Source organism: Caloenas nicobarica, chromosome 13 (assembly GCF_036013445.1).
Source record: "Caloenas nicobarica isolate bCalNic1 chromosome 13, bCalNic1.hap1, whole genome shotgun sequence".
NCBI classification, from domain to species: domain Eukaryota; kingdom Metazoa; phylum Chordata; class Aves; order Columbiformes; family Columbidae; genus Caloenas; species Caloenas nicobarica.
This window is the reverse complement of record NC_088257.1, coordinates 21,141,282-21,166,662: the sequence shown is the minus strand read 5'-3', so window position 1 is coordinate 21,166,662 and position 25,381 is coordinate 21,141,282.

Genomic DNA, 25,381 nt, shown 5'->3' with positions numbered 1-25,381 from the left:
CATTGGCACTGGTCCCCGGCGGTTTTTTGCCTTCCTCTGCAGTTCTCAGCACCGCCCCTTGCCACACTTTCTTTGGGCCATTTGGCCTGGGAGCCAGCTGCTCATGCTCCACCATGCTGGCAGCCGCAGCTGCCACTTCTCAGCTCTCCCTGCAGGTAACACAAGCGCCTGGCAGGGACCAGAGCGCTTCTCATGCATCCCTGCCCAAGAAGCACAGCAGCCAAACAAATTGTGGAAGGCAAAAAGTCTGCTCGTCATCGCTACACGTCACGCTTTGGAAGAGATGCCACGGTACCACTCACCTCTTCTTCCTCTTCTTCTTCTTCTTCTTCCTCCTCTTTTGTGCATGGTCAGTCCCACAACTCCTTGTCAAGGTTCTCCCTCTGCAGGAACCGCGGACAGCTTGGCCTCTATTCCTGCAGCTGCTCTCTGCAGCTCTGGGACTTGCCTTTGCCAGCCTGCAAGGGATCTTTTCTCAGGCTAAACTGAAGAATGCCTCAGCCTACTCCTGGCTACACTTGGGCTTGAGCTAATGCTTGTGAGCCTGGGTTCTGAAACAGAGTCACAAAGGGAAAAAAAATGACACGAAGAAACATAACATGAATTAACATCAAATCAAGAAAATTAATAAATTAACAACAAAATAAAATCATATTCATTGTGTTCTGTGTCTTTGAAATTGATTTTGGAACTGAAAACCCTCTGTCCTTTCAGGCAAACAGTCTCTTAGATATTGGACTGGCGGACAGGAGAGAAGAGGAGAGGAGAGGAGAGGAGAGGAGAGGAGAGGAGAGGAGAGGAGAGGAGAGAACAGGAGAGAACAGGAGAGGAGAGGAGAGGAGAGGAGAGGAGAGGAGAGGAGAGGAGAGGAGAGGAGAGGAGAGGAGAGCAGTTCTGCTCTGTCAGGCCTGCAGTTCTGCGTGACAAGCCCTGAGCTAGCCCTGAGGCCTCCATACATGATACTACAGGCAGTATTGCTACTGGAAGTAAGGCTGCACTGGCTACAAATGCACACTGTCTTTTTGCAAAAAAGGGACTCTATGAGGTTGCTTACTCCCCTATTTTGTAGGTACAGGGACTGATTTGGAGCCAGCACCCCAAAGGCTTCCTCCAAAGGGCTGCACATATGCGGCTGTGTCACCCCCATGTCACAATGCCAGCACCCGGCAACGCAGTGGTCACCAGGCCCCACGCAGGATCCAGAGGAGCAGCCTCCCGTGTCCACTGCCAGAGCTGGCCCGGGGGCAGCCCCAGCACATCTGACAGGAAGCACTTGAGGAGCTGCTGGAATCACAGGCCAGGGGCTGAGGGAAGAAAACCTTGCATGAGGCTGCTGGAGGTTCTCCGCTGCAAGACAATCTGCTGGCAGGGCCACCTTCCAAGCTCGGCTCATGGATGCAAATCCTTTTCAACTGGATAGCAGTGGCAAGACCAAGGCAATTCCTTCTTGAGGAGCACTGCACAGCTCACCATCCTCATCTCCTACAGAGCAACGCTCAGGAGCCGTAAGAGATAGGATGTCGAGGGCTTGCAAGGGCTTGCAAGGGCTTGCAGTGCTTTGGAACACCCACTGGTGTCCTACACAGGGACAGCAAGGATTCTTGCCCACAAGGTCTATCAGCTCAGAGGCACTTGGGCACTCTGGCAAGTCCGCAAGATAGCTCCAGCTCAAGGGAGGATAGGGCTTGGGCAGCTCCTGGGAAGCATGAGCAGCCTGTGGGACAAGGAGCCAGGTCTGGCTCACATGCTCAGGGAACAGCCCATGGCCAGCACTGGGCTCAGCAAGGAACTTTTTCCCCCGGGGCACATTGGCACTGGTCCCCGGCGGTTTTTTGCCTTCCTCTGCAGTTCTCAGCACCGCCCCTTGCCACACTTTCTTTGGGCCATTTGGCCTGGGAGCCAGCTGCTCATGCTCCACCATGCTGGCAGCCGCAGCTGCCACTTCTCAGCTCTCCCTGCAGGTAACACAAGCGCCTGGCAGGGACCAGAGCGCTTCTCATGCATCCCTGCCCAAGAAGCACAGCAGCCAAACAAATTGTGGAAGGCAAAAAGTCTGCTCGTCATCGCTACATGTCACGCTTTGGAAGAGATGCCACGGTACCACTCACCTCTTCTTCCTCTTCTTCTTCTTCTTCTTCCTCCTCTTTTGTGCATGGTCAGTCCCACAACTCCTTGTCAAGGTTCTCCCTCTGCAGGAACCGCGGACAGCTTGGCCTCTATTCCTGCAGCTGCTCTCTGCAGCTCTGGGACTTGCCTTTGCCAGCCTGCAAGGGATCTTTTCTCAGGCTAAACTGAAGAATGCCTCAGCCTACTCCTGGCTACACTTGGGCTTGAGCTAATGCTTGTGAGCCTGGGTTCTGAAACAGAGTCACAAAGGGAAAAAAAATGACACGAAGAAACATAACATGAATTAACATCAAATCAAGAAAATTAATAAATTAACAACAAAATAAAATCATATTCATTGTGTTCTGTGTCTTTGAAATTGATTTTGGAACTGAAAACCCTCTGTCCTTTCAGGCAAACAGTCTCTTAGATATTGGACTGGCGGACAGGAGAGAAGAGAAGAGGAGAGGAGAGGAGAGGAGAGGAGAGGAGAGGAGAGGAGAGAACAGGAGAGAACAGGAGAGGAGAGGAGAGGAGAGGAGAGGAGAGGAGAGGAGAGGAGAGGAGAGGAGAGGAGAGGAGAGGAGAGCAGTTCTGCTCTGTCAGGCCTGCAGTTCTGCGTGACAAGCCCTGAGCTAGCCCTGAGGCCTCCATACATGATACTACAGGCAGTATTGCTACTGGAAGTAAGGCTGCACTGGCTACAAATGCACACTGTCTTTTTGCAAAAAAGGGACTCTATGAGGTTGCTTACTCCCCTATTTTGTAGGTACAGGGACTGATTTGGAGCCAGCACCCCAAAGGCTTCCTCCAAAGGGCTGCACATATGCGGCTGTGTCACCCCCATGTCACAATGCCAGCACCCGGCAACGCAGTGGTCACCAGGCCCCACGCAGGATCCAGAGGAGCAGCCTCCCGTGTCCACTGCCAGAGCTGGCCCGGGGGCAGCCCCAGCACATCTGACAGGAAGCACTTGAGGAGCTGCTGGAATCACAGGCCAGGGGCTGAGGGAAGAAAACCTTGCATGAGGCTGCTGGAGGTTCTCCGCTGCAAGACAATCTGCTGGCAGGGCCACCTTCCAAGCTCGGCTCATGGATGCAAATCCTTTTCAACTGGATAGCAGTGGCAAGACCAAGGCAATTCCTTCTTGAGGAGCACTGCACAGCTCACCATCCTCATCTCCTACAGAGCAACGCTCAGGAGCCGTAAGAGATAGGATGTCGAGGGCTTGCAAGGGCTTGCAAGGGCTTGCAGTGCTTTGGAACACCCACTGGTGTCCTACACAGGGACAGCAAGGATTCTTGCCCACAAGGTCTATCAGCTCAGAGGCACTTGGGCACTCTGGCAAGTCCGCAAGATAGCTCCAGCTCAAGGGAGGATAGGGCTTGGGCAGCTCCTGGCAAGCATGAGCAGCCTGTGGGACAAGGAGCCAGGTCTGGCTCACATGCTCAGGGAACAGCCCATGGCCAGCACTGGGCTCAGCAAGGAACTTTTTCCCCCGGGGCACATTGGCACTGGTCCCCGGCGGTTTTTTGCCTTCCTCTGCACTTCTCAGCACCGCCCCTTGCCACCCTTTCTTTGGGCCATTTGGCCTGGGAGCCAGCTGCTCATGCTCCACCATGCTGGCAGCCGCAGCTGCCACTTCTCAGCTCTTCCTGCAGGTAACACAAGCGCCTGGCAGGGACCAGAGCGCTTCTCATGCATCCCTGCCCAAGAAGCACAGCAGCCAAACAAATTGTGGAAGGCAAAAAGTCTGCTCGTCATCGCTACATGTCACGCTTTGGAAGAGATGCCACGGTACCACTCACCTCTTCTTCCTCTTCTTCTTCTTCTTCTTCTTCCTCCTCTTTTGTGCATGGTCAGTCCCACAAGTCCTTGTCAAGGTTCTCCCTCTGCAGGAACCGCGGACAGCTTGGCCTCTATTCCTGCAGCTGCTCTCTGCAGCTCTGGGACTTGCCTTTGCCAGCCTGCAAGGGATCTTTTCTCAGGCTAAACTGAAGAATGCCTCAGCCTACTCCTGGCTACACTTGGGCTTGAGCTAATGCTTGTGAGCCTGGGTTCTGAAACAGAGTCACAAAGGGAAAAAAAATGACACGAAGAAACATAACATGAATTAACATCAAATCAAGAAAATTAATAAATTAACAACAAAATAAAATCATATTCATTGTGTTCTGTGTCTTTGAAATTGATTTTGGAACTGAAAACCCTCTGTCCTTTCAGGCAAACAGTCTCTTAGATATTGGACTGGCGGACAGGAGAGAAGAGAAGAGAAGAGGAGAGGAGAGGAGAGGAGAGGAGAGGAGAGGAGAGGAGAGGAGAGGAGAGGAGAGGAGAGAAGAGGCGAGGAGAGGAGAGGAGAGGAGAGGAGAGGAGAGGAGAGGAGAGGAGAGAACAGGAGAAGAGAGGAGAGGAGAGGAGAGGAGAGGAGAGGAGAGGAGAGGAGAGGAGAGGAGAGGAGAGGAGAGGAGAGCAGTTCTGCTCTGTCAGGCCTGCAGTTCTGCGTGACAAGCCCTGAGCTAGCCCTGAGGCCTCCATACATGATACTACAGGCAGTATTGCTACTGGAAGTAAGGCTGCACTGGCTACAAATGCACACTGTCTTTTTGCAAAAAAGGGACTCTATTAGGTTGCTTACTCCCCTATTTTGTAGCTACAGGGACTGATTTGGAGCCAGCACCCCAAAGGCTTCCTCCAAAGGGCTGCACATATGCGGCTGTGTCACCCCCATGTCACAATGCCAGCACCCGGCAACGCAGTGGTCACCAGGCCCCACGCAGGATCCAGAGGAGCAGCCTCCCGTGTCCACTGCCAGAGCTGGCCCGGGGGCAGCCCCAGCACATCTGACAGGAAGCACTTGAGGAGCTGCTGGAATCACAGGCCAGGGGCTGAGGGAAGAAAACCTTGCATGAGGCTGCTGGAGGTTCTCCGCTGCAAGACAAGCTGCTGGCAGGGCCACCTTCCAAGCTCGGCTCATGGATGCAAATCCTTTCCAACTGGATAGCAGTGGCAAGACCAAGGCAATTCCTTCTTGAGGAGCACTGCACAGCTCACCATCCTCATCTCCTACAGAGCAACGCTCAGGAGCCGTAAGAGATAGGATGTCGAGGGCTTGCAAGGGCTTGCAAGGGCTTGCAGTGCTTTGGAACACCCACTGGTGTCCTACACAGGGACAGCAAGGATTCTTGCCCACAAGGTCTATCAGCTCAGAGGCACTTGGGCACTCTGGCAAGTCCGCAAGATAGCTCCAGCTCAAGGGAGGATAGGGCTTGGGCAGCTCCTGGGAAGCATGAGCAGCCTGTGGGACAAGGAGCCAGGTCTGGCTCACATGCTCAGGGAACAGCCCATGGCCAGCACTGGGCTCAGCAAGGAACTTTTTCCCCCGGGGCACATTGGCACTGGTCCCCGGCGGTTTTTTGCCTTCCTCTGCAGTTCTCAGCACCGCCCCTTGCCACACTTTCTTTGGGCCATTTGGCCTGGGAGCCAGCTGCTCATGCTCCACCATGCTGGCAGCCGCAGCTGCCACTTCTCAGCTCTCCCTGCAGGTAACACAAGCGCCTGGCAGGGACCAGAGCGCTTCTCATGCATCCCTGCCCAAGAAGCACAGCAGCCAAACAAATTGTGGAAGGCAAAAAGTCTGCTCGTCATCGCTACACGTCACGCTTTGGAAGAGATGCCACGGTACCACTCACCTCTTCTTCCTCTTCTTCTTCTTCTTCTTCCTCCTCTTTTGTGCATGGTCAGTCCCACAACTCCTTGTCAAGGTTCTCCCTCTGCAGGAACCGCGGACAGCTTGGCCTCTATTCCTGCAGCTGCTCTCTGCAGCTCTGGGACTTGCCTTTGCCAGCCTGCAAGGGATCTTTTCTCAGGCTAAACTGAAGAATGCATCAGCCTACTCCTGGCTACACTTGGGCTTGAGCTAATGCTTGTGAGCCTGGGTTCTGAAACAGAGTCACAAAGGGAAAAAAAATGACACGAAGAAACATAACATGAATTAACATCAAATCAAGAAAATTAATAAATTAACAACAAAATAAAATCATATTCATTGTGTTCTGTGTCTTTGAAATTGATTTTGGAACTGAAAACCCTCTGTCCTTTCAGGCAAACAGTCTCTTAGATATTGGACTGGTGGACAGGAGAGAAGAGAAGAGGAGAGGAGAGGAGAGGAGAGGAGAGGAGAGGAGAGGAGAGGAGAGGAGAGGAGAGGAGAGAACAGGAGAGAACAGGAGAGGAGAGGAGAGGAGAGGAGAGGAGAGGAGAGGAGAGGAGAGGAGAGGAGAGGAGAGGAGAGGAGAGGAGAGGAGAGGAGAGGAGAGGAGAGCAGTTCTGCTCTGTCAGGCCTGCAGTTCTGCGTGACAAGCCCTGAGCTAGCCCTGAGGCCTCCATACATGATACTACAGGCAGTATTGCTACTGGAAGTAAGGCTGCACTGGCTACAAATGCACACTGTCTTTTTGCAAAAAAGGGACTCTATGAGGTTGCTTACTCCCCTATTTTGTAGGTACAGGGACTGATTTGGAGCCAGCACCCCAAAGGCTTCCTCCAAAGGGCTGCACATATGCGGCTGTGTCACCCCCATGTCACAATGCCAGCACCCGTCAACGCAGTGGTCACCAGGCCCCACGCAGGATCCAGAGGAGCAGCCTCCCGTGTCCACTGCCAGAGCTGGCCCGGGGGCAGCCCCAGCACATCTGACAGGAAGCACTTGAGGAGCTGCTGGAATCACAGGCCAGGGGCTGAGGGAAGAAAACCTTGCATGAGGCTGCTGGAGGTTCTCCGCTGCAAGACAATCTGCTGGCAGGGCCACCTTCCAAGCTCGGCTCATGGATGCAAATCCTTTTCAACTGGATAGCAGTGGCAAGACCAAGGCAATTCCTTCTTGAGGAGCACTGCACAGCTCACCATCCTCATCTCCTACAGAGCAACGCTCAGGAGCCGTAAGAGATAGGATGTCGAGGGCTTGCAAGGGCTTGCAAGGGCTTGCAGTGCTTTGGAACACCCACTGGTGTCCTACACAGGGACAGCAAGGATTCTTGCCCACAAGGTCTATCAGCTCAGAGGCACTTGGGCACTCTGGCAAGTCCGCAAGATAGCTCCAGCTCAAGGGAGGATAGGGCTTGGGCAGCTCCTGGCAAGCATGAGCAGCCTGTGGGACAAGGAGCCAGGTCTGGCTCACATGCTCAGGGAACAGCCCATGGCCAGCACTGGGCTCAGCAAGGAACTTTTTCCCCCGGGGCACATTGGCACTGGTCCCCGGCGGTTTTTTGCCTTCCTCTGCACTTCTCAGCACCGCCCCTTGCCACCCTTTCTTTGGGCCATTTGGCCTGGGAGCCAGCTACTCATGCTCCACCATGCTGGCAGCCGCAGCTGCCACTTCTCAGCTCTTCCTGCAGGTAACACAAGCGCCTGGCAGGGACCAGAGCGCTTCTCATGCATCCCTGCCCAAGAAGCACAGCAGCCAAACAAATTGTGGAAGGCAAAAAGTCTGCTCGTCATCGCTACATGTCACGCTTTGGAAGAGATGCCACGGTACCACTCACCTCTTCTTCCTCTTCTTCTTCTTCTTCTTCTTCCTCCTCTTTTGTGCATGGTCAGTCCCACAACTCCTTGTCAAGGTTCTCCCTCTGCAGGAACCGCGGACAGCTTGGCCTCTATTCCTGCTGCTGCTCTCTGCAGCTCTGGGACTTGCCTTTGCCAGCCTGCAAGGGATCTTTTCTCAGGCTAAACTGAAGAATGCCTCAGCCTACTCCTGGCTACACTTGGGCTTGAGCTAATGCTTGTGAGCCTGGGTTCTGAAACAGAGTCACAAAGGGAAAAAAAATGACACGAAGAAACATAACATGAATTAACATCAAATCAAGAAAATTAATAAATTAACAACAAAATAAAATCATATTCATTGTGTTCTGTGTCCTTGAAATTGATTTTGGAACTGAAAACCCTCTGTCCTTTCAGGCAAACAGTCTCTTAGATATTGGACTGGCGGACAGGAGAGAAGAGAAGAGGAGAGGAGAGGAGAGGAGAGGAGAGGAGAGGAGAGGAGAGGAGAGGAGAGGAGAGGAGAGGAGAGAACAGGAGAGGAGAGGAGAGGAGAGGAGAGCAGTTCTGCTCTGTCAGGCCTGCAGTTCTGCGTGACAAGCCCTGAGCTAGCCCTGAGGCCTCCATACATGATACTACAGGCAGTATTGCTACTGGAAGTAAGGCTGCACTGGCTACAAATGCACACTGTCTTTTTGCAAAAAAGGGACTCTATTAGGTTGCTTACTCCCCTATTTTGTAGGTACAGGGACTGATTTGGAGCCAGCACCCCAAAGGCTTCCTCCAAAGGGCTGCACATATGCGGCTGTGTCACCCCCATGTCACAATGCCAGCACCCGGCAACGCAGTGGTCACCAGGCCCCACGCAGGATCCAGAGGAGCAGCCTCCCGTGTCCACTGCCAGAGCTGGCCCGGGGGCAGCCCCAGCACATCTGACAGGAAGCACTTGAGGAGCTGCTGGAATCACAGGCCAGGGGCTGAGGGAAGAAAACCTTGCATGAGGCTGCTGGAGGTTCTCCGCTGCAAGACAAGCTGCTGGCAGGGCCACCTTCCAAGCTCGGCTCATGGATGCAAATCCTTTCCAACTGGATAGCAGTGGCAAGACCAAGGCAATTCCTTCTTGAGGAGCACTGCACAGCTCACCATCCTCATCTCCTACAGAGCAACGCTCAGGAGCCGTAAGAGATAGGATGTCGAGGGCTTGCAAGGGCTTGCAAGGGCTTGCAGTGCTTTGGAACACCCACTGGTGTCCTACACAGGGACAGCAAGGATTCTTGCCCACAAGGTCTATCAGCTCAGAGGCACTTGGGCACTCTGGCAAGTCCGCAAGATAGCTCCAGCTCAAGGGAGGATAGGGCTTGGGCAGCTCCTGGGAAGCATGAGCAGCCTGTGGGACAAGGAGCCAGGTCTGGCTCACATGCTCAGGGAACAGCCCATGGCCAGCACTGGGCTCAGCAAGGAACTTTTTCCCCCGGGGCACATTGGCACTGGTCCCCGGCGGTTTTTTGCCTTCCTCTGCAGTTCTCAGCACCGCCCCTTGCCACACTTTCTTTGGGCCATTTGGCCTGGGAGCCAGCTGCTCATGCTCCACCATGCTGGCAGCCGCAGCTGCCACTTCTCAGCTCTCCCTGCAGGTAACACAAGCGCCTGGCAGGGACCAGAGCGCTTCTCATGCATCCCTGCCCAAGAAGCACAGCAGCCAAACAAATTGTGGAAGGCAAAAAGTCTGCTCGTCATCGCTACACGTCACGCTTTGGAAGAGATGCCACGGTACCACTCACCTCTTCTTCCTCTTCTTCTTCTTCTTCTTCCTCCTCTTTTGTGCATGGTCAGTCCCACAACTCCTTGTCAAGGTTCTCCCTCTGCAGGAACCGCGGACAGCTTGGCCTCTATTCCTGCAGCTGCTCTCTGCAGCTCTGGGACTTGCCTTTGCCAGCCTGCAAGGGATCTTTTCTCAGGCTAAACTGAAGAATGCATCAGCCTACTCCTGGCTACACTTGGGCTTGAGCTAATGCTTGTGAGCCTGGGTTCTGAAACAGAGTCACAAAGGGAAAAAAAATGACACGAAGAAACATAACATGAATTAACATCAAATCAAGAAAATTAATAAATTAACAACAAAATAAAATCATATTCATTGTGTTCTGTGTCTTTGAAATTGATTTTGGAACTGAAAACCCTCTGTCCTTTCAGGCAAACAGTCTCTTAGATATTGGACTGGTGGACAGGAGAGAAGAGAAGAGGAGAGGAGAGGAGAGGAGAGGAGAGGAGAGGAGAGGAGAGGAGAGGAGAGGAGAGGAGAGAACAGGAGAGAACAGGAGAGGAGAGGAGAGGAGAGGAGAGGAGAGGAGAGGAGAGGAGAGGAGAGGAGAGGAGAGGAGAGGAGAGGAGAGGAGAGGAGAGGAGAGCAGTTCTGCTCTGTCAGGCCTGCAGTTCTGCGTGACAAGCCCTGAGCTAGCCCTGAGGCCTCCATACATGATACTACAGGCAGTATTGCTACTGGAAGTAAGGCTGCACTGGCTACAAATGCACACTGTCTTTTTGCAAAAAAGGGACTCTATGAGGTTGCTTACTCCCCTATTTTGTAGGTACAGGGACTGATTTGCAGCCAGCACCCCAAAGGCTTCCTCCAAAGGGCTGCACATATGCGGCTGTGTCACCCCCATGTCACAATGCCAGCACCCGTCAACGCAGTGGTCACCAGGCCCCACGCAGGATCCAGAGGAGCAGCCTCCCGTGTCCACTGCCAGAGCTGGCCCGGGGGCAGCCCCAGCACATCTGACAGGAAGCACTTGAGGAGCTGCTGGAATCACAGGCCAGGGGCTGAGGGAAGAAAACCTTGCATGAGGCTGCTGGAGGTTCTCCGCTGCAAGACAATCTGCTGGCAGGGCCACCTTCCAAGCTCGGCTCATGGATGCAAATCCTTTTCAACTGGATAGCAGTGGCAAGACCAAGGCAATTCCTTCTTGAGGAGCACTGCACAGCTCACCATCCTCATCTCCTACAGAGCAACGCTCAGGAGCCGTAAGAGATAGGATGTCGAGGGCTTGCAAGGGCTTGCAAGGGCTTGCAGTGCTTTGGAACACCCACTGGTGTCCTACACAGGGACAGCAAGGATTCTTGCCCACAAGGTCTATCAGCTCAGAGGCACTTGGGCACTCTGGCAAGTCCGCAAGATAGCTCCAGCTCAAGGGAGGATAGGGCTTGGGCAGCTCCTGGCAAGCATGAGCAGCCTGTGGGACAAGGAGCCAGGTCTGGCTCACATGCTCAGGGAACAGCCCATGGCCAGCACTGGGCTCAGCAAGGAACTTTTTCCCCCGGGGCACATTGGCACTGGTCCCCGGCGGTTTTTTGCCTTCCTCTGCACTTCTCAGCACCGCCCCTTGCCACCCTTTCTTTGGGCCATTTGGCCTGGGAGCCAGCTACTCATGCTCCACCATGCTGGCAGCCGCAGCTGCCACTTCTCAGCTCTTCCTGCAGGTAACACAAGCGCCTGGCAGGGACCAGAGCGCTTCTCATGCATCCCTGCCCAAGAAGCACAGCAGCCAAACAAATTGTGGAAGGCAAAAAGTCTGCTCGTCATCGCTACATGTCACGCTTTGGAAGAGATGCCACGGTACCACTCACCTCTTCTTCCTCTTCTTCTTCTTCTTCTTCTTCCTCCTCTTTTGTGCATGGTCAGTCCCACAACTCCTTGTCAAGGTTCTCCCTCTGCAGGAACCGCGGACAGCTTGGCCTCTATTCCTGCTGCTGCTCTCTGCAGCTCTGGGACTTGCCTTTGCCAGCCTGCAAGGGATCTTTTCTCAGGCTAAACTGAAGAATGCCTCAGCCTACTCCTGGCTACACTTGGGCTTGAGCTAATGCTTGTGAGCCTGGGTTCTGAAACAGAGTCACAAAGGGAAAAAAAATGACACGAAGAAACATAACATGAATTAACATCAAATCAAGAAAATTAATAAATTAACAACAAAATAAAATCATATTCATTGTGTTCTGTGTCCTTGAAATTGATTTTGGAACTGAAAACCCTCTGTCCTTTCAGGCAAACAGTCTCTTAGATATTGGACTGGCGGACAGGAGAGAAGAGAAGAGGAGAGGAGAGGAGAGGAGAGGAGAGGAGAGGAGAGGAGAGGAGAGGAGAGGAGAGGAGAGGAGAGGAGAGAACAGGAGAGGAGAGGAGAGGAGAGGAGAGCAGTTCTGCTCTGTCAGGCCTGCAGTTCTGCGTGACAAGCCCTGAGCTAGCCCTGAGGCCTCCATACATGATACTACAGGCAGTATTGCTACTGGAAGTAAGGCTGCACTGGCTACAAATGCACACTGTCTTTTTGCAAAAAAGGGACTCTATTAGGTTGCTTACTCCCCTATTTTGTAGGTACAGGGACTGATTTGGAGCCAGCACCCCAAAGGCTTCCTCCAAAGGGCTGCACATATGCGGCTGTGTCACCCCCATGTCACAATGCCAGCACCCGGCAACGCAGTGGTCACCAGGCCCCACGCAGGATCCAGAGGAGCAGCCTCCCGTGTCCACTGCCAGAGCTGGCCCGGGGGCAGCCCCAGCACATCTGACAGGAAGCACTTGAGGAGCTGCTGGAATCACAGGCCAGGGGCTGAGGGAAGAAAACCTTGCATGAGGCTGCTGGAGGTTCTCCGCTGCAAGACAAGCTGCTGGCAGGGCCACCTTCCAAGCTCGGCTCATGGATGCAAATCCTTTTCAACTGGATAGCAGTGGCAAGACCAAGGCAATTCCTTCTTGAGGAGCACTGCACAGCTCACCATCCTCATCTCCTACAGAGCAACGCTCAGGAGCCGTAAGAGATAGGATGTCGAGGGCTTGCAAGGGCTTGCAAGGGCTTGCAGTGCTTTGGAACACCCACTGGTGTCCTACACAGGGACAGCAAGGATTCTTGCCCACAAGGTCTATCAGCTCAGAGGCACTTGGGCACTCTGGCAAGTCCGCAAGATAGCTCCAGCTCAAGGGAGGATAGGGCTTGGGCAGCTCCTGGGAAGCATGAGCAGCCTGTGGGACAAGGAGCCAGGTCTGGCTCACATGCTCAGGGAACAGCCCATGGCCAGCACTGGGCTCAGCAAGGAACTTTTTCCCCCGGGGCACATTGGCACTGGTCCCCGGCGGTTTTTTGCCTTCCTCTGCAGTTCTCAGCACCGCCCCTTGCCACCCTTTCTTTGGGCCATTTGGCCTGGGAGCCAGCTGCTCATGCTCCACCATGCTGGCAGCCGCAGCTGCCACTTCTCAGCTCTCCCTGCAGGTAACACAAGCGCCTGGCAGGGACCAGAGCGCTTCTCATGCATCCCTGCCCAAGAAGCACAGCAGCCAAACAAATTGTGGAAGGCAAAAAGTCTGCTCGTCATCGCTACATGTCACGCTTTGGAAGAGATGCCACGGTACCACTCACCTCTTCTTCCTCTTCTTCTTCTTCTTCTTCCTCCTCTTTTGTGCATGGTCAGTCCCACAACTCCTTGTCAAGGTTCTCCCTCTGCAGGAACCGCGGACAGCTTGGCCTCTATTCCTGCAGCTGCTCTCTGCAGCTCTGGGACTTGCCTTTGCCAGCCTGCAAGGGATCTTTTCTCAGGCTAAACTGAAGAATGCCTCAGCCTACTCCTGGCTACACTTGGGCTTGAGCTAATGCTTGTGAGCCTGGGTTCTGAAACAGAGTCACAAAGGGAAAAAAAATGACACGAAGAAACATAACATGAATTAACATCAAATCAAGAAAATTAATAAATTAACAACAAAATAAAATCATATTCATTGTGTTCTGTGTCTTTGAAATTGATTTTGGAACTGAAAACCCTCTGTCCTTTCAGGCAAACAGTCTCTTAGATATTGGACTGGCGGACAGGAGAGAAGAGAAGAGGAGAGGAGAGGAGAGGAGAGGAGAGGAGAGGAGAGGAGAGGAGAGAACAGGAGAGAACAGGAGAGGAGAGGAGAGGAGAGGAGAGGAGAGGAGAGGAGAGGAGAGGAGAGGAGAGGAGAGGAGAGCAGTTCTGCTCTGTCAGGCCTGCAGTTCTGCGTGACAAGCCCTGAGCTAGCCCTGAGGCCTCCATACATGATACTACAGGCAGTATTGCTACTGGAAGTAAGGCTGCACTGGCTACAAATGCACACTGTCTTTTTGCAAAAAAGGGACTCTATGAGGTTGCTTACTCCCCTATTTTGTAGGTACAGGGACTGATTTGGAGCCAGCACCCCAAAGGCTTCCTCCAAAGGGCTGCACATATGCGGCTGTGTCACCCCCATGTCACAATGCCAGCACCCGGCAACGCAGTGGTCACCAGGCCCCACGCAGGATCCAGAGGAGCAGCCTCCCGTGTCCACTGCCAGAGCTGGCCCGGGGGCAGCCCCAGCACATCTGACAGGAAGCACTTGAGGAGCTGCTGGAATCACAGGCCAGGGGCTGAGGGAAGAAAACCTTGCATGAGGCTGCTGGAGGTTCTCCGCTGCAAGACAAGCTGCTGGCAGGGCCACCTTCCAAGCTCGGCTCATGGATGCAAATCCTTTTCAACTGGATAGCAGTGGCAAGACCAAGGCAATTCCTTCTTGAGGAGCACTGCACAGCTCACCATCCTCATCTCCTACAGAGCAACGCTCAGGAGCCGTAAGAGATAGGATGTCGAGGGCTTGCAAGGGCTTGCAAGGGCTTGCAGTGCTTTGGAACACCCACTGGTGTCCTACACAGGGACAGCAAGGATTCTTGCCCACAAGGTCTATCAGCTCAGAGGCACTTGGGCACTCTGGCAAGTCCGCAAGATAGCTCCAGCTCAAGGGAGGATAGGGCTTGGGCAGCTCCTGGGAAGCATGAGCAGCCTGTGGGACAAGGAGCCAGGTCTGGCTCACATGCTCAGGGAACAGCCCATGGCCAGCACTGGGCTCAGCAAGGAACTTTTTCCCCCGGGGCACATTGGCACTGGTCCCCGGCGGTTTTTTGCCTTCCTCTGCAGTTCTCAGCACCGCCCCTTGCCACCCTTTCTTTGGGCCATTTGGCCTGGGAGCCAGCTGCTCATGCTCCACCATGCTGGCAGCCGCAGCTGCCACTTCTCAGCTCTTCCTGCAGGTAACACAAGCGCCTGGCAGGGACCAGAGCGCCTCTCATACATCCCTGCCCAAGAAGCACAGCAGCCAAACAAATTGTGGAAGGCAAAAAGTCTGCTCGTCATCGCTACATGTCACGCTTTGGAAGAGATGCCACGGTACCACTCACCTCTTCTTCCTCTTCTTCTTCTTCTTCTTCTTCCTCCTCTTTTGTGCATGGTCAGTCCCACAACTCCTTGTCAAGGTTCTCCCTCTGCAGGAACCGCGGACAGCTTGGCCTCTATTCCTGCAGCTGCTCTCTGCAGCTCTGGGACTTGCCTTTGCCAGCCTGCAAGGGATCTTTTCTCAGGCTAAACTGAAGAATGCCTCAGCCTACTCCTGGCTACACTTGGGCTTGAGCTAATGCTTGTGAGCCTGGGTTCTGAAACAGAGTCACAAAGGGAAAAAAAATGACACGAAGAAACATAACATGAATTAACATCAAATCAAGAAAATTAATAAATTAACAACAAAATAAAATAATATTCATTGTGTTCTGTGTCTTTGAAATTGATTTTGGAACTGAAAACCCTCTGTCCTTTCAGGTAAACAGTCTCTTAGATATTGGACTGGTGGACAGGAGAGAAGAGAAGAGGAGAGGAGAGGAGAGGAGAGGAGAGGAGAGGAGAGGAGAGGAGAGGAGAGGAGAGGAGAGGAGAGCAGTTCTGCTCTGTCAGGCCTGCAGTTCTGCGTGACAAGCCCTGAGCTAGCCCTGAGGCCTCCATACATGATACTACAGGCAGTATTGCTACTGGAAGTAAGGCTGCACTGGCTACAAATGCACACTGTCTTTTTGCAAAAAAGGGACTCTATGAGGTTGCTTACTCCCCTATTTTGTAGGTACAGGGACTGATTTGGAGCCAGCACCCCAAAGGCTTCCTCCAAAGGGCTGCACATATGCGGCTGTGTCACCCCCATGTCACAATGCCAGCACCCGGCAACGCAGTGGTCACCAGGCCCCACGCAGGATCCAGAGGAGCAGCCTCCCGTGTCCACTGCCAGAGCTGGCCCGGGGGCAGCCCCAGCACATCTGACAGGAAGCACTTGAGGAGCTGCTGGAATCACAGGCCAGGGGCTGAGGGAAGAAAACCTTGCATGAGGCTGCTGGAGGTTCTCCGCTGCAAGACAATCTGCTGGCAGGGCCACCTTCCAAGCTCGGCTCATGGATGCAAATCCTTTTCAACTGGATAGCAGTGGCAAGACCAAGGCAATTCCTTCTTGAGGAGCACTGCACAGCTCACCATCCTCATCTCCTACAGAGCAACGCTCAGGAGCCGTAAGAGATAGGATGTCGAGGGCTTGCAAGGGCTTGCAAGGGCTTGCAGTGCTTTGGAACACCCACTGGTGTCCTACACAGGGACAGCAAGGATTCTTGCCCACAAGGTCTATCAGCTCAGAGGCACTTGGGCACTCTGGCAAGTCCGCAAGATAGCTCCAGCTCAAGGGAGGATAGGGCTTGGGCAGCTCCTGGCAAGCATGAGCAGCCTGTGGGACAAGGAGCCAGGTCTGGCTCACATGCTCAGGGAACAGCCCATGGCCAGCACTGGGCTCAGCAAGGAACTTTTTCCCCCGGGGCACATTGGCACTGGTCCCCGGCGGTTTTTTGCCTTCCTCTGCAGTTCTCAGCACCGCCCCTTGCCACCTTTTCTTTGGGCCATTTGGCCTGGGAGCCAGCTGCTCATGCTCCACCATGCTGGCAGCCGCAGCTGCCACTTCTCAGCTCTTCCTGCAGGTAACACAAGCGCCTGGCAGGGACCAGAGCGCTTCTCATGCATCCCTGCCCAAGAAGCACAGCAGCCAAACAAATTGTGGAAGGCAAAAAGTCTGCTCGTCATCGCTACATGTCACGCTTTGGAAGAAATGCCACGGTACCACTCACCTCTTCTTCCTCTTCTTCTTCTTCTTCTTCTTCCTCCTCTTTTGTGCATGGTCAGTCCCACAACTCCTTGTCAAGGTTCTCCCTCTGCAGGAACCGCGGACAGCTTGGCCTCTATTCCTGCAGCTGCTCTCTGCAGCTCTGGGACTTGCCTTTGCCAGCCTGCAAGGGATCTTTTCTCAGGCTAAACTGAAGAATGCCTCAGCCTACTCCTGGTTACACTTGGGCTTAGCTAATGCTTGTGAGCCTGGGTTCTGAAACAGAGTCACAAAGGGAAAAAAAATGACACGAAGAAACATAACATGAATTAACATCAAATCAAGAAAATTAATAAATTAACAACAAAATAATATCATATTCATTGTGTTCTGTGTCTTTGAAATTGATTTTGGAACTGAAAACCCTCTGTCCTTTCAGGCAAACAGTCTCTTAGATATTGGACTGGTGGACAGGAGAGAAGAGAAGAGAAGAGGAGAGGAGAGGAGAGGAGAGGAGAGGAGAGGAGAGGAGAGGAGAGGAGAGGAGAGGAGAGGAGAGGAGAGGAGAGGAGAGGAGAGGAGAGCAGTTCTGCTCTGTCAGGCCTGCAGTTCTGCGTGACAAGCCCTGAGCTAGCCCTGAGGCCTCCATACATGATACTACAGGCAGTATTGCTACTGGAAGTAAGGCTGCACTGGCTACAAATGCACACTGTCTTTTTGCAAAAAAGGGACTCTATTAGGTTGCTTACTCCCCTATTTTGTAGGTACAGGGACTGATTTGGAGCCAGCACCCCAAAGGCTTCCTCCAAAGGGCTGCACATATGCGGCTGTGTCACCCCCATGTCACAATGCCAGCACCCGGCAACGCAGTGGTCACCAGGCCCCACGCAGGATCCAGAGGAGCAGCCTCCCGTGTCCACTGCCAGAGCTGGCCCGGGGGCAGCCCCAGCACATCTGACAGGAAGCACTTGAGGAGCTGCTGGAATCACAGGCCAGGGGCTGAGGGAAGAAAACCTTGCATGAGGCTGCTGGAGGTTCTCCGCTGCAAGACAAGCTGCTGGCAGGGCCACCTTCCAAGCTCGGCTCATGGATGCAAATCCTTTTCAACTGGATAGCAGTGGCAAGACCAAGGCAATTCCTTCTTGAGGAGCACTGCACAGCTCACCATCCTCATCTCCTACAGAGCAACGCTCAGGAGCCGTAAGAGATAGGATGTCGAGGGCTTGCAAGGGCTTGCAAGGGCTTGCAGTGCTTTGGAACACCCACTGGTGTCCTACACAGGGACAGCAAGGATTCTTGCCCACAAGGTCTATCAGCTCAGAGGCACTTGGGCACTCTGGCAAGTCCGCAAGATAGCTCCAGCTCAAGGGAGGATAGGGCTTGGGCAGCTCCTGGGAAGCATGAGCAGCCTGTGGGACAAGGAGCCAGGTCTGGCTCACATGCTCAGGGAACAGCCCATGGCCAGCACTGGGCTCAGCAAGGAACTTTTTCCCCCGGGGCACATTGGCACTGGTCCCCGGCGGTTTTTTGCCTTCCTCTGCAGTTCTCAGCACCGCCCCTTGCCACCCTTTCTTTGGGCCATTTGGCCTGGGAGCCAGCTGCTCATGCTCCACCATGCTGGCAGCCGCAGCTGCCACTTCTCAGCTCTTCCTGCAGGTAACACAAGCGCCTGGCAGGGACCAGAGCGCTTCTCATGCATCCCTGCCCAAGAAGCACAGCAGCCAAACAAATTGTGGAAGGCAAAAAGTCTGCTCGTCATCGCTACATGTCACGCTTTGGAAGAGATGCCACGGTACCACTCACCTCTTCTTCCTCTTCTTCTTCTTCTTCTTCTTCCTCCTCTTTTGTGCATGGTCAGTCCCACAAGTCCTTGTCAAGGTTCTCCCTCTGCAGGAACCGCGGACAGCTTGGCCTCTATTCCTGCAGCTGCTCTCTGCAGCTCTGGGACTTGCCTTTGCCAGCCTGCAAGGGATCTTTTCTCAGGCTAAACTGAAGAATGCCTCAGCCTACTCCTGGCTACACTTGGGCTTGAGCTAATGCTTGTGAGCCTGGGTTCTGAAACAGAGTCACAAAGGGAAAAAAAATGACACGAAGAAACATAACATGAATTAACATCAAATCAAGAAAATTAATAAATTAACAACAAAATAAAATAATATTCATTGTGTTCTGTGTCTTTGAAATTGATTTTGGAACTGAAAACCCTCTGTCCTTTCAGGTAAACAGTCTCTTAGATATTGGACTGGTGGACAGGAGAGAAGAGAAGAGGAGAGGAGAGGAGAGGAGAGGAGAGGAGAGGAGAGGAGAGGAGAGGAGAGGAGAGGAGAGGAGAGGAGAGGAGAGGAGAGGAGAGCAGTTCTGCTCTGTCAGGCCTGCAGTTCTGCGTGACAAGCCCTGAGCTAGCCCTGAGGCCTCCATACATGATACTACAGGCAGTATTGCTACTGGAAGTAAGGCTGCACTGGCTACAAATGCACACTGTCTTTTTGCAAAAAAGGGACTCTATTAGGTTGCTTACTCCCCTATTTTGTAGGTACAGGGACTGATTTGGAGCCAGCACCCCAAAGGCTTCCTCCAAAGGGCTGCACATATGCGGCTGTGTCAGCCCCATGTCACAATGCCAGCACCCGGCAACGCAGTGGTCACCAGGCCCCACGCAGGATCCAGAGGAGCAGCCTCCCGTGTCCACTGCCAGAGCTGGCCCGGGGGCAGCCCCAGCACATCTGACAGGAAGCACTTGAGGAGCTGCTGGAATCACAGGCCAGGGGCTGAGGGAAGAAAACCTTGCATGAGGCTGCTGGAGGTTCTCCGCTGCAAGACAATCTGCTGGCAGGGCCACCTTCCAAGCTCGGCTCATGGATGCAAATCCTTTTCAACTGGATAGCAGTGGCAAGACCAAGGCAATTCCTTCTTGAGGAGCACTGCACAGCTCACCATCCTCATCTCCTACAGAGCAACGCTCAGGAGCCGTAAGAGATAGGATGTCGAGGGCTTGCAAGGGCTTGCAAGGGCTTGCAGTGCTTTGGAACACCCACTGGTGTCCTACACAGGGACAGCAAGGATTCTTGCCCACAAGGTCTATCAGCTCAGAGGCACTTGGGCACTCTGGCAAGTCCGCAAGATAGCTCCAGCTCAAGGGAGGATAGGGCTTGGGCAGCTCCTGGGAAGCATGAGCAGCCTGTGGGACAAGGAGCCAGGTCTGGCTCACATGCTCAGGGAACAGCCCATGGCCAGCACTGGGCTCAGCAAGGAACTTTTTCCCCCGGGGCACATTGGCACTGGTCCCCGGCGGTTTTTTGCCTTCCTCTGCAGTTCTCAGCACCGCCCCTTGCCACCTTTTCTTTGGGCCATTTGGCCTGGGAGCCAGCTGCTCATGCTCCACCATGCTGGCAGCCGCAGCTGCCACTTCTCAGCTCTTCCTGCAGGTAACACAAGCGCCTGGCAGGGACCAGAGCGCTTCTCATGCATCCCTGCCCAAGAAGCACAGCAGCCAAACAAATTGTGGAAGGCAAAAAGTCTGCTCGTCATCGCTACATGTCACGCTTTGGAAGAAATGCCACGGTACCATTCACCTCTTCTTCCTCTTCTTCTTCTTCTTCTTCTTCCTCCTCTTTTGTGCATGGTCAGTCCCACAACTCCTTGTCAAGGTTCTCCCTCTGCAGGAACCGCGGACAGCTTGGCCTCTATTCCTGCAGCTGCTCTCTGCAGCTCTGGGACTTGCCTTTGCCAGCCTGCAAGGGATCTTTTCTCAGGCTAAACTGAAGAATGCCTCAGCCTACTCCTGGTTACACTTGGGCTTAGCTAATGCTTGTGAGCCTGGGTTCTGAAACAGAGTCACAAAGGGAAAAAAAATGACACGAAGAAACATAACATGAATTAACATCAAATCAAGAAAATTAATAAATTAACAACAAAATAATATCATATTCATTGTGTTCTGTGTCTTTGAAATTGATTTTGGAACTGAAAACCCTCTGTCCTTTCAGGCAAACAGTCTCTTAGATATTGGACTGGTGGACAGGAGAGAAGAGAAGAGAAGAGGAGAGGAGAGGAGAGGAGAGGAGAGGAGAGGAGAGGAGAGGAGAGGAGAGGAGAGGAGAGGAGAGGAGAGCAGTTCTGCTCTGTCAGGCCTGCAGTTCTGCGTGACAAGCCCTGAGCTAGCCCTGAGGCCTCCATACATGATACTACAGGCAGTATTGCTACTGGAAGTAAGGCTGCACTGGCTACAAATGCACACTGTCTTTTTGCAAAAAAGGGACTCTATTAGGTTGCTTACTCCCCTATTTTGTAGGTACAGGGACTGATTTGGAGCCAGCACCCCAAAGGCTTCCTCCAAAGGGCTGCACATATGCGGCTGTGTCAGCCCCATGTCACAATGCCGGCACCCGGCAACGCAGTGGTCACCAGGCCCCACGCAGGATCCAGAGGAGCAGCCTCCCGTGTCCACTGCCAGAGCTGGCCCGGGGGCAGCCCCAGCACATCTGACAGGAAGCACTTGAGGAGCTGCTGGAATCACAGGCCAGGGGCTGAGGGAAGAAAACCTTGCATGAGGCTGCTGGAGGTTCTCCGCTGCAAGACAAGCTGCTGGCAGGGCCACCTTCCAAGCTCGGCTCATGGATGCAAATCCTTTTCAACTGGATAGCAGTGGCAAGACCAAGGCAATTCCTTCTTGAGGAGCACTGCAGAGCTCACCATCCTCATCTCCTACAGAGCAACGCTCAGGAGCCGTAAGAGATAGGATGTCGAGGGCTTGCAAGGGCTTGCAAGGGCTTGCAGTGCTTTGGAACACCCACTGGTGTCCTACACAGGGACAGCAAGGATTCTTGCCCACAAGGTCTATCAGCTCAGAGGCACTTGGGCACTCTGGCAAGTCCGCAAGATAGCTCCAGCTCAAGGGAGGATAGGGCTTGGGCAGCTCCTGGGAAGCATGAGCAGCCTGTGGGACAAGGAGCCAGGTCTGGCTCACATGCTCAGGGAACAGCCCATGGCCAGCACTGGGCTCAGCAAGGAACTTTTTCCCCCGGGGCACATTGGCACTGGTCCCCGGCGGTTTTTTGCCTTCCTCTGCAGTTCTCAGCACCGCCCCTTGCCACCCTTTCTTTGGGCCATTTGGCCTGGGAGCCATCTGCTCATGCTCCACCATGCTGGCAGCCGCAGCTGCCACTTCTCAGCTCTTCCTGCAGGTAACACAAGCGCCTGGCAGGGACCAGAGCGCTTCTCATGCATCCCTGCCCAAGAAGCACAGCAGCCAAACAAATTGTGGAAGGCAAAAAGTCTGCTCGTCATCGCTACATGTCACGCTTTGGAAGAGATGCCACGGTACCACTCACCTCTTCTTCCTCTTCTTCTTCTTCTTCTTCTTCCTCCTCTTTTGTGCATGGTCAGTCCCACAAGTCCTTGTCAAGGTTCTCCCTCTGCAGGAACCGCGGACAGCTTGGCCTCTATTCCTGCAGCTGCTCTCTGCAGCTCTGGGACTTGCCTTTGCCAGCCTGCAAGGGATCTTTTCTCAGGCTAAACTGAAGAATGCCTCAGCCTACTCCTGGCTACACTTGGGCTTGAGCTAATGCTTGTGAGCCTGGGTTCTGAAACAGAGTCACAAAGGGAAAAAAAATGACACGAAGAAACATAACATGAATTAACATCAAATCAAGAAAATTAATAAATTAACAACAAAATAAAATCATATTCATTGTGTTCTGTGTCTTTGAAATTGATTTTGGAACTGAAAACCCTCTGTCCTTTCAGGCAAACAGTCTCTTAGATATTGGACTGGCAGACAGGAGAGAAGAGAAGAGGAGAGGAGAGGAGAGGAGAGGAGAGGAGAGGAGAGGAGAGGAGAGGAGAGGAGAGGAGAGGAGAGAACAGGAGAGGAGAGGAGAGGAGAGAACAGGAGAGGAGAGGAGAGGAGAGAACAGGAGAGGAGAGGAGAGCAGTTCTGCTCTGTCAGGCCTGCAGTTCTGCGTGACAAGCCCTGAGCTAGCCCTGAGGCCTCCATACATGATACTACAGGCAGTATTGCTACTGGAAGTAAGGCTGCACTGGCTACAAATGCACACTGTCTTTTTGCAAAAAAGGGACTCTATTAGGTTGCTTACTCCCCTATTTTGTAGGTACAGGGACTGATTTGGAGCCAGCACCCCAAAGGCTTCCTCCAAAGGGCTGCACATATGCGGCTGTGTCACCCCCATGTCACAATGCCAGCACCCGGCAACGCAGTGGTCACCAGGCCCCACGCAGGATCCAGAGGAGCAGCCTCCCGTGTCCACTGCCAGAGCTGGCCCGGGGGCAGCCCCAGCACATCTGACAGGAAGCACTTGAGGAGCTGCTGGAATCACAGGCCAGGGGCTGAGGGAAGAAAACCTTGCATGAGGCTGCTGGAGGTTCTCCGCTGCAAGACAATCTGCTGGCAGGGCCACCTTCCAAGCTCGGCTCATGGATGCAAATCCTTTTCAACTGCATAGCAGTGGCAAGACCAAGGCAATTCCTTCTTGAGGAGCACTGCACAGCTCACCATCCTCATCTCCTACAGAGCAACGCTCAGGAGCCGTAAGAGATAGGATGTCGAGGGCTTGCAAGGGCTTGCAAGGGCTTGCAGTGCTTTGGAACACCCACTGGTGTCCTACACAGGGACAGCAAGGATTCTTGCCCACAAGGTCTATCAGCTCAGAGGCACTTGGGCACTCTGGCAAGTCCGCAAGATAGCTCCAGCTCAAGGGAGGATAGGGCTTGGGCAGCTCCTGGGAAGCATGAGCAGCCTGTGGGACAAGGAGCCAGGTCTGGCTCACATGCTCAGGGAACAGCCCATGGCCAGCACTGGGCTCAGCAAGGAACTTTTTCCCCCGGGGCACATTGGCACTGGTCCCCGGCGGTTTTTTGCCTTCCTCTGCAGTTCTCAGCACCGCCCCTTGCCACCCTTTCTTTGGGCCATTTGGCCTGGGAGCCAGCTGCTCATGCTCCACCATGCTGGCAGCCGCAGCTGCCACTTCTCAGCTCTTCCTGCAGGTAACACAAGCGCCTGGCAGGGACCAGAGCGCTTCTCATGCATCCCTGCCCAAGAAGCACAGCAGCCAAACAAATTGTGGAAGGCAAAAAGTCTGCTCGTCATCGCTACATGTCACGCTTTGGAAGAGATGCCACGGTACCACTCACCTCTTCTTCCTCTTCTTCTTCTTCTTCTTCTTCCTCCTCTTTTGTGCATGGTCAGTCCCACAAGTCCTTGTCAAGGTTCTCCCTCTGCAGGAACCGCGGACAGCTTGGCCTCTATTCCTGCAGCTGCTCTCTGCAGCTCTGGGACTTGCCTTTGCCAGCCTGCAAGGGATCTTTTCTCAGGCTAAACTGAAGAATGCCTCAGCCTACTCCTGGCTACACTTGGGCTTGAGCTAATGCTTGTGAGCCTGGGTTCTGAAACAGAGTCACAAAGGGAAAAAAAATGACACGAAGAAACATAACATGAATTAACATCAAATCAAGAAAATTAATAAATTAACAACAAAATAAAATCATATTCATTGTGTTCTGTGTCTTTGAAATTGATTTTGGAACTGAAAACCCTCTGTCCTTTCAGGCAAACAGTCTCTTAGATATTGGACTGGCAGACAGGAGAGAAGAGAAGAGGAGAGGAGAGGAGAGGAGAGGAGAGGAGAGGAGAGGAGAGGAGAGGAGAGGAGAGGAGAGGAGAGGAGAGGAGAGGAGAGGAGAGGAGAGAACAGGAGAGGAGAGGAGAGGAGAGAACAGGAGAGGAGAGGAGAGGAGAGGAGAGGAGAGGAGAGGAGAGCAGTTCTGCTCTGTCAGGCCTGCAGTTCTGCGTAACAAGCCCTGAGCTAGCCCTGAGGCCTCCATACATGATACTACAGGCAGTATTGCTACTGGAAGTAAGGCTGCACTGGCTACAAATGCACACTGTCTTTTTGCAAAAAAGGGACTCTATTAGGTTGCTTACTCCCCTATTTTGTAGCTACAGGGACTGATTTGGAGCCAGCACCCCAAAGGCTTCCTCCAAAGGGCTGCACATATGCGGCTGTGTCACCCCCATGTCACAATGCCAGCACCCGGCAACGCAGTGGTCACCAGGCCCCACGCAGGATCCAGAGGAGCAGCCTCCCGTGTCCACTGCCAGAGCTGGCCCGGGGGCAGCCCCAGCACATCTGACAGGAAGCACTTGAGGAGCTGCTGGAATCACAGGCCAGGGGCTGAGGGAAGAAAACCTTGCATGAGGCTGCTGGAGGTTCTCCGCTGCAAGACAATCTGCTGGCAGGGCCACCTTCCAAGCTCGGCTCATGGATGCAAATCCTTTTCAACTGGATAGCAGTGGCAAGACCAAGGCAATTCCTTCTTGAGGAGCACTGCACAGCTCACCATCCTCATCTCCTACAGAGCAACGCTCAGGAGCCGTAAGAGATAGGATGTCGAGGGCTTGCAAGGGCTTGCAAGGGCTTGCAGTGCTTTGGAACACCCACTGGTGTCCTACACAGGGACAGCAAGGATTCTTGCCCACAAGGTCTATCAGCTCAGAGGCACTTGGGCACTCTGGCAAGTCCGCAAGATAGCTCCAGCTCAAGGGAGGATAGGGCTTGGGCAGCTCCTGGCAAGCATGAGCAGCCTGTGGGACAAGGAGCCAGGTCTGGCTCACATGCTCAGGGAACAGCCCATGGCCAGCACTGGGCTCAGCAAGGAACTTTTTCCCCCGGGGCACATTGGCACTGGTCCCCGGCGGTTTTTTGCCTTCCTCTGCAGTTCTCAGCACCGCCCCTTGCCACCCTTTCTTTGGGCCATTTGGCCTGGGAGCCAGCTGCT